This window comes from Propithecus coquereli, unplaced genomic scaffold (genome assembly GCF_000956105.1).
Source record: "Propithecus coquereli isolate 6110/MARCELLA unplaced genomic scaffold, Pcoq_1.0 Scaffold32, whole genome shotgun sequence".
NCBI classification, from domain to species: Eukaryota; Metazoa; Chordata; class Mammalia; order Primates; family Indriidae; genus Propithecus; species Propithecus coquereli.
In genome coordinates this window covers 2,846,200-2,854,327 of record NW_012148841.1, presented here as the reverse complement: position 1 = coordinate 2,854,327, position 8,128 = coordinate 2,846,200, and the positions used below count along the sequence as shown (strand labels likewise).

Here is an 8,128-nt window from a genome sequence, read left to right as displayed (position 1 = left end):
AAAAAAAAAAATTCTCTCTCTCTCCCACTCTCTCTATTCCTCTTCCCTACCCCCATACTTTGTCTTATTCTTAAAAGGATTTAAAGATATTATTCTTTTCTGTAAGAAGCTCATTATTTACTGAGGGAGTTGTATATTTTACAATATGAAGGAGTAGGTGCTATACAGGGTATATGATGAGATCTCTTGGGAAATCAGATAAGAAATATGGAGAATTAATGTCTATGGGATTCAGTGAAGGTAGCATAAAGGAATTGAAATGTGATCTGTGTCTTGAATAGGAATCTGGGAAGTTAAAGAGGGAAAGGAATTCCCAGAAGAGGCATTCCCTCTACTTCGTGTAAAGTCTAGGCATGATCTGGGTTTTACTTGTAGGATTAAGTTAAATCTAGAGATGATGCCAGTCATGAGAGTCTGCACTGAGGTGAGGAGCCCTGGGGGTGGGGGTGGGGGGTCTGGGTAAGATATTTAGTGGAAAGCTTTATATCGAATGGCCAAAGGGAAGGAGAGAAACTAGAGCTCAAAGCTGGAGAAGAAGCACCAAGCATTGGTTCTAAAGTAGGGGAGGAAGATGAGGAAGAGGAGGGAATTAGGTAAGAATTCATGGTCTTAGGAAGAAATAAAATCAGGTACTGGTGGTGAAGAGAAGTATGAAATTGGTGGATATGAATGGTTTAGGATAAAGATCAGGCAGAATTCATGAACATTAGAGCTTGTGTGGGGTTTGTACCTAAGTAGACACACATGTCATGAAAGGGCAGGTGAGAGAGTTCATGGGCCTGGATGGAATAATGCAGTATAAGGCTACAAATGCTAGTTGGGGCTTTATAGTGGAAGACATTATATTTCAGGCAAAGGGATTGTTTTGTTTGTTTGTTTATAATTCTCTATAATCCTTAGAGGTTTATATAAGGGAAGTGGTATAACCATTTTTTAAAGATAATTCTGGAGGTAAAGTCAGGGTTCAACTTGAATACAGAATGACTATTGCATTGACAATGAGGTTCTGAACTAAACGAATGGCAGGGGCTAATAAAGGAGAGGAAGATTTCTGTAGAGGAAATTGTTAAGGTTTACTGAATGTGGGGTTAAGAGAGAAGGAGAAAATTTGAGAGTCAGTGTTTAGGTTCTCGCTTGGGAAATGGGTATATAAACATGCTATTAGCTCAGACTCAGAATGCAGGAAGTGGAGAAGTGGAGCGAAGCAGGACACATGTAAGGTGTTTGTGAGGTGGAGTGTCTGGTACATAGTAGGAAATATTGGGTCTAATGGAGGAGGAAGCTGGTACAGACAATCTCTGTGACATGAGATTGTGACTGTCATGTTGGATAGTCATCATGAAAGTGTGTGGTTAAAATCTGCAGGCATCACATTGCCAGACTTCAAACTATACTACAAGGCTATAGTAACCAAAACAGCATGGTATTGGCACAAAAATAGACATAGACTAATGGAACAGAATAGAGAACCCAGATATACAACCATCCACATACATGTAGACAACTGATCTTTGACAAAGCAGACAACAATATACACAACAATATACAGTGGGGAAAAGAAGCCCTATTCAATAAATGGTGCTGGGAGAATTGGATAGTCATATGCAGAAGAATGACATAGGATTCATATCTCACACCACTCACAAAATTAACTCAAGACAGATAAAAGACTTAAATGTAAGGCACGAAACAATAAGAATGGTAGAAGAAAATGTTGGAAAAAACTCTTCTAGATATCAGCCTAGGCAAAGAATTTATGAAGAAGACCCCAATGGCAATCACGACAATAACAAAAATAAATAAATGGGACTTGCTTAAATTAAAAAGCTTCTGCCCAGCTAAGGAAATAATCAACAGAGCAAATAGACAACCCACAAAATGGGAGAAAATATTTGCAAGCCATATATCTGATAAAGGGCTAATAACCAGAATCAACAAAGAACTCAAGCAAATCAGCAAGAAAAAACTCAAGCAACCCCATTAAAAAGTGGGCAAAAGACATGAACAGAAGCTTTTCAAAAGAAGATAGACAAATGGCCAATAAACATATGAAAAAATGCTCAACATTATTAATTATCAGGGAAATGCAAATTTCCCTGATGGTGTCACAATGAGATATCACCTTACAGTTAGAATGGTTTTTATTAGAAAGTCCCAAAACAATAGATGTTGGTGTGGATGCAGAGAGAAAGTAAGGGTTATACACTGTTGGTGGGACTGCAAATTAGTGCAACTTCTATGGAAAATAATATGGAGATTCCTCAAAGAACTAAAAGTAGACCTACCATTTGATCCAGCAATTCCACTACTGAGTATTTACCCAAAGGAAAAGAAGTCATTTTATCAAAAGACACTTGCACTCCAATGTTTATTGCGGCACAATTCACAATTGCAAAGATATGGAATCAACCCAAGTGCCCATCATTCATGAGCAGATTAACAAAACGTGGTATATGTATACTACTTAGCCATGAAGGATGAATTAAGGCCTTATGCAACAATTTGGATGGAACTGGAGACTATTATCCTAAGTGAAGCATCTAAAGAATGGAAAAACACACACCACATGTACTTGCTATTAAATTGGAACTAACCGATGAGCACACGTGTGCACAGGGGGAAGTAAAACCCCTGGAAATCAAGCAGGAGGAAGGGGGCAGGAGGGGATGGGTGAAAACCTACCTAATAGGCACAGTGAACACTATCTGGGTGATGGGCACACTTATAACCCTGACTCAAGTATAACAAAAGCAATCTATGTAACCAAAAACATTTGTACCCCTGTAATATTTTGAAGCAATAATAATAATAAAAAGGGTGTGGTTAAAATGGAAATGAGAAATTTTAGATTTCAAAAGTCTGTATTCCTAAGTCATAAAGGGAATGTGCATAAATGACTACTATTGAATTAAAGTTGGCCTCTGAAGTCATCTGATTGTTCTTTACCATTATATTTTCTAAGGATATAAAGCAGACTGTAATGTAGACTACAGCTATAATTTCTTCCTGTAATCATACTTTAGGCTAGAATAGTAATTTTGGTTTCATAGCAATCATTTAAAACTGTTTTTTTTTTCCTACAGAGAATACTGTTATGTAAGAAGCTAAGCTATTTTAAGTAGGAGTGGATGTGACTACTAATTGACAACTATGATAGATTCAGCATCAAGAAACATCAGTTATCTATTCTATTTTCACAATTTCGGGATTTGAGATTAGTTGTCTAAAACAACTTCTTATCTGGATATGCTCTAGACTTAACAAAGGTACCCAAGTTATCATTTAGACAAGAGGAGAAGAAATGCCTATAAATACTATCATCTTCCTTTCCCTAACATAAATGTGCAAGATAAATTCAAGTTCCTGAATTTTCCATGTGGGTATATTATTTCAAATGTATGAAATCACTAAATAAACAGAAGAGGAAACATTTCCAGGCCTGTAAATCCAGCAATGCTTTTGCTCATTTCATGGGACGAATAGTTTTGATGGAATTCTTCTACCATGAGACAGGCAGATGTGATACACAAATTTAACATGACAATGTAATCAGAGGCTACATGAAAAATAATGTTTAAATAATAAAATCATGCCTCACTCCAAATTTAATTCATTATTCATATTTTCCTGTTAAACATCAATGTAAACATTAATGGTAATTCAAAATTAAAGTAATTATGTATTGTTTAAGTTCTATTTGATATTACCCACATCTCTTTTTTTCCTTAATGCTTTCTCTTTTCCTTGGTTCCTTGTTTTAGTTCCTCAGGCAATATTTGCCATTTTATCTATGTTTTATTATTACTTTGTAAATATTTCACTCGTGTTGTTTTTCACGTTTATGTTTTAATTTTTTTAACACTGTTTTCCTCAGTTATACCCTGAATTTCCAGGGAGGAAGATACTGTGCCTTTATAGTTGAATTAACCAATAGGCTAAGAATGGCACCTTGGGCATAAAATTTTAGGGGAAAGAATCTGATCAAAATAGTCATCAGGGGAAAAATAGGAACATTGTTAGGTGTTCTTATCCTAGTTTCATCATTAAGCATGATTTCTCTTTTGATTTCCATATGAGGTCATTACCCTTTCAAGGCTTTGAAACTCTAAAGGTGTTTATTCTGTTCTGTGTTTCTTATTCATTTTTGCATCATAGTTTAGCTCTATAGGAGACCTAGAATGCTTGTTAGATGAATAAACTTCCCATTTGAAAAAGTTTTCTGCCTAAGGCAGAAGATCTTAGAGCAAGTTTGAAAACACTTAGCAAATATAGTCTCTCTCGTTTTAACTATCTTAGTAATGCACTGAAATCCTGCCTCAGTGTCATCAACCAGTGAACTCACCAACCAAGCAGGCAGCCAACCAACCAGTACTTATTGAGCCTTTGCTATGTGCTCAGTACTGTGCTAAGTACTATGAGGGGTACAAGGTATGGTTTCCTCATTAAGGAGATCACAGTCTTTAATTACATGGTGGTCATACTTATGAGGCTGAAATCGTGTTTAATTAAGATTTTTCTGTACTTCAGTTATTGGAGCTAGTTGGATGGATATTTTGTTCCAACTACTACTCTATAATAAACAAGGCCCTGGAATAATATTTCTGCATGAGATGTTGTAATTTTCAGCTATCCTAACTTATCAGAATAGGAAATACTCTTTTTAAAGACAGGGGATCACCCATTTTATCTATGTTGAATATCACTTATTTGTCAATGACAAAATAATAAACCTAATCTTACTGTATCTTTATACCTATCCTCTTTAACCTGTCCATGGCTTTTAGTTTTTTGCACAGTACTTTAATATTTATGTAGGCATAATTGACTATGCTTTTTGATAATGTAATAATAGTTCAGGGATGGTATCTATGTTGCTGGTTTAGGGAAAGTTAGAGTCCCTCAAAGATCATGTTGACAAATTTGGCTTTATTTTCTTTTTTCAGCTGCTTCTACCTTTGATCTATATGTCATGGTCTACTTTGATTATAACCATAAGATTGACAAGAGTATGTGAATATACCCTCCTCTGTGCCTCTGTTTGTCTCTTAGACTGATAAGGGGAATAAACTATGAATTTGTGCATCTGAATGCTCATCCACTGAGAGCAAGATAGCCTCTATCCAAGTTAAGAGAATTTCACATAACCACCAAAGGTGTGATATCTTATTCAACTTCTTTAGTTAGCATCATATCACATGTATGATCACTATGTCCCTCAAGCAACTTCTTCCCTTGGTTTCCAGAATACCACATTCTTTTAGTTTTCTATCACAACTATTTCTCAGTGTGAGCAACTGCACTAGCAATTTCTATTCTCCTTTTCTGTATCCTTTCCTGGGACCTTTTCTCTTCTCTGTTCATACTTAGTCCATAGATGATCTCATCCAATCCCATGGATTTCAGAATAATCTATATGTCAATAACTCTCCAGGCACAATGTCTCCCGTAAACTTCAGGCTCAACTACTTGCTTAACACCAGAATGTCCATAGTTATCTCAAACTTAATGTGTATAAAACGGCTTCTCTGTTAATCTTTTCCATCTCAGTAATCGGTACCACCATTCAGGACAAAAACTTCAGAGTCACCTTTGATTTCTCCCCCTTTCTTACTCCCAGTGTTCAAAAATTCATCAGCCAATCCTGTCATGGCTACCTCCAAAATATATATATTTAATCTGTCCACGTTTCACCATTGCCACTGCTATTATACTAGTTTCAGTTATCGTTATATCTGTCTCTTAGACTACTCTGACAGCTTTCTAACTGATCTCCTTGCTTCTACTCTTGCCGCTGACAGTCTATTCCCAACATAGGAGCCAGAGTAATGTTTTTAAAATATAAATTTTATCATTTCATTCCTCTGATAGTTACCCATCATGGTTAGAACAAAATGTAGAGGTATTACTATGGTCCACAAAATTTTACTGTCAGCCATCTTGCCAATCTCACAACCTTAATTTTTGTCCCCTAGCTACATCCTGTTGCTGTTCCTCTTTCAGAACAAGCAAAGTGCATCCTGAGGGCCTCTGAACTTTCTGTTCCCTCCACCTGGTATGGCTTTGCCTCACATCATTTAGGTCTCTGTCCAAATGTCCTTCCTTCAGAGGCCTCCCTTGAGCATTCTGTTCCCTTATTCTGCTTTATTTTACTTCTGACTGATATAATATCAAGAATGCATTTGTTTGTTTGCTTGTTTGTTTATTTATTTATTTATATTCTTTCTCTCCCACTAAAATATTCCGTGAAGCAGGGACTTCATTTACTGTGGTATTCCTGGTGCCTAGAAGGGTGTTTGGTACATATAGAGGAATATTTTTTCAGTCAATAAATGGAGATAAACAGAATGTAGAAACATTTATTAAAATAGGAATTCATTCAGTCTTTTTCCTCTGTCTCATCCTTCTCCAAAATTGAGTAACTTCTAGAGGTTTTGGAAATGCTTGCTTAGGCGTCAGAGGGAACCTGATATTTGCAAATAAATACATGCTATTTGCTGAATGAATAGGTATCTTCTGAAATAGGCCAATATCAGAGTTATTGCTGAGTGATCCCAAACAGCCCAGTCAGCTTGGGAAGGGCTCACCCCGCAAAGCACAGCTAGCTATGTTTATGTAAGGAGCAGCTTTCTATGCAGTGCAGTGGAGGAGAGGTAGTCAGCTGTAGCAGTTAAAAGCATAGAACACTTTGCAACTTGAGCCACTTCCCTAATCTCTCTAAGCCTTTGTCTGTTCATCCATTGAAGAAGGCTCATGAAAAATCTCTGATGCAGAAGAATTACAGATAATTTATGTAGCCATGTAAGGTGGTGAAGCATAACCCTCCAGTGTGAAATTATGGGTTGCACAAGTGACTTCCTTCCAAAGAGTACAGTATTGAAAGGAAGGACAGAGTAACTCTATGGTAAATAAAGCTGAAAAACACTACACTAGCCAAGTCATAAAGATTAAAATTAACAAGCAATATCATGTTGATAAGATATGCTTTTGATTTGGTGTGATGAGAATGGTGTTTTATTTCTATGGTCTTCCTCATGAAAGTCCATAATCTCAGTATAATTATGAGCAAAACATCAGATAAATTCCAAAAATTGAGGAACATTCTACAAAATTCCTGACTAGTACTCATGAAAACTGTCAAGATCTTCAAAAACAAGAAAAGTCTAACAAACTGTCACCGCCATGAGGAAATTAGGGAGACATAATGACTAAATGTAATGTGGGATCCTGGGACAGAAAAAGGATATTAGGTAAAAACCAAGGAAATGTGAATAACGTATGGATATTAGTTAATAACACTGTATCATTGGTTCATTGCATTTAACAAATATACCACACTAATGTACAGTGTTAATAATAAGAGAAATTGGGTGTAGCATGTATGGGAGCTCTCTGTACTATCTTCATAATTTTCCTATAAATCTGTAACCGTTATAAAACAAAAAGTTAATTCATAATAAAAAAGGAGGCTCATTGTGAGGATTATAGGAAAATAATGTATGGTAAGTTCTGAACCCTTATTACATCTTATAACTATTTTTTCCTGGTTGTTTCCTTAAAGAATTAGTCATATTTCAAATTTATCACAGACAGTGCCTATTACATGAAATATTCAACTCATAATAGGAACAATGTTGCTATCCAGCAGGAAGGGTATGGCTAAATGAGATAGAAAATATATAATCATTAAAATTTTTAATGCCTGTAAACATTATAGGACAACATGGGAAATGCTTATGATACAATGATTACTTTAAAGTAGAAACAAAATTACACACACAGTATGATTATGGCAATTACAAAATAATGGGAAAGAAGTGCATAAAAATGCTAGCAGGAATATGTTAGGTGGGTGTGTTATAGGTGCTTCTTATTATTCTATCCTCTTTAACCTGTCCATGGCTTTTAGTTTTTTGCACAGTACTTTAATATTTATGTAGGCATAATTGACTATGCTTTTTGATAATGTAATAATAGTTCAGGGATGGTATCTATGTTGCTGGTTTAGGGAAAGTTAGAGTCCCTCAAAGATCATGTTGACAAATTTGGCTTTATTTTCTTTTTTCAGCTGCTTCTACCTTTGATCTATATGTCATGGTCTACTTTGATTATAACCATAAGATTGACAAGA

At 35.8% G+C, this 8,128-nt stretch overlaps 1 protein-coding gene across 1 annotated transcript in view; it reads right to left on the bottom strand.

Annotated features, from left to right (window-relative positions):
* Window positions 1-8,128, bottom strand: part of MAGI2 (membrane associated guanylate kinase, WW and PDZ domain containing 2) — a 1,576,038-nt gene that overhangs the window by 259,376 nt on the left and 1,308,534 nt on the right. The gene's annotated exons all lie outside the window — the stretch shown is intronic.